The sequence below is a fragment of the Tupaia chinensis genome, unplaced genomic scaffold (assembly GCF_000334495.1).
Source record: "Tupaia chinensis unplaced genomic scaffold, TupChi_1.0 Scaffold145892_1, whole genome shotgun sequence".
NCBI classification, from domain to species: domain Eukaryota; kingdom Metazoa; phylum Chordata; class Mammalia; order Scandentia; family Tupaiidae; genus Tupaia; species Tupaia belangeri.
Genome location: NW_006205749.1, coordinates 1 through 1,423, shown reverse-complemented (window position 1 = coordinate 1,423; position 1,423 = coordinate 1). Strand labels below are relative to the sequence as shown.

Below are 1,423 nucleotides of genomic sequence, written 5' to 3'. Positions count from 1 at the left end.
AAAAAAAAAAAACATTAGTTCAATCTCTAATTAATACTCTTCATTTTTTTTGGAGAGGTTTTTTTTTTTCCCCCGCTATATGGCGCGTGCGCTCGCCAGACAGACAGAGAGAGACATAGAGACAGAAAGCGAGTCACTCCCCGGGGGGGTGGTCACGCCACAATCCCTTCTCCTCCATTCTCCTTTCGGGATCTTGGGCACGCACGCACATGCGCCCGGCGTGAGTTTTAAGTCACTGGGTCCAGGACACGAACCACGGTCGACTACATGGGAGTCCAGCGACATAGCCATTACGCTAACTGCTGGTTCCCTCTAATTAATACTCTTAAACAGTCTAATTAATACTCAAACATGAGAACATTTCAGAATTGAATGTTTTAAAGAGCAACTAAATTAAAGATCTTATAGAATAGATTGAGTCTACCATAATTCCGTTTTGTTCCAAGAATTATTTGCTGTTCATATTCTTGGAAGTTGTGCTGTAACTGAGTTTGTCTTAGTCCTGGGAATGGATATAGAATCAGCAAGATTGGGACCCCATTTAGCAGTCATTGGATAAAACTGCAGAAGAACAGGAAGGAACACTGTCTTTAAGGTGCTGTTAAGGTCAGTGGAGAAATTTCAATTTTTTAACATCTTTCATAGTACATGTGTGTGTACATATGTATATCACAGCAATAGTATAACACATCTGTGTAAACAAACTAAATTGGCTCAATAAGAAAATTGAGAAATGATCAAGAAACTAAATAAGGATGTACTTTTTATGCTAAACAGAATGTACAAATACTGTATATTATATACACAGTCATTTATGTTTAGTATCAAAAGAATTAATGTTTTATTTTTCCTTTTAAAATACAGATAATGCCAAATCTTATGGTTGTGACTGAATTTATCCTCATGGAGTTTTCTTCCAATCAAAGTATGTACCTTTTGCATTTGGTGGTGATCTTACTGATTTACTTATGTGCATTTATGGGGAATGTTCTCATTCTGGTGACCACGACCTTGGATCATCAGCTACATGCTCCCATGTACTTCTTCATGAAGAATTTATCCTTCCTGGATCTCTGCCTGATTTCAGTCACAGTCCCCAAGTCCATTGCCAACTCTTTGACACACAGCAGCTCCATCTTTCTCTGGATGTGTTGCCCAGGTCTTTCTGGTTATTTCTACAGCAGACGCTGAGCTCTCCTTCCTCACGGCCATGTCCTTTGACCACTATGTTGCCATATGCCATCCCCTGCATTATGACGTGGTCATGAACAAGGGCATGTGTGTGCAGATGGCAACTGTGTCTTGGGCTGTGGGAGCCTGATTAGGGTCATGCATGCAGCTGGAACCTTATCCTTATCCTTTGTGAGTCCAACATGGTCTGTCAGTTTTTCAGTGACATCCCCCAGTTATTAGCTATTTCTTG

At 40.3% G+C, this 1,423-nt stretch overlaps 1 pseudogene; it reads left to right on the top strand.

Annotated features, from left to right (window-relative positions):
- Positions 1-867: 867 nt before the first annotated feature.
- On the top strand, positions 868-1,418 carry LOC106733907 (olfactory receptor 14A16-like; annotated as a pseudogene).
- Positions 1,419-1,423: the final 5 nt, after the last annotated feature.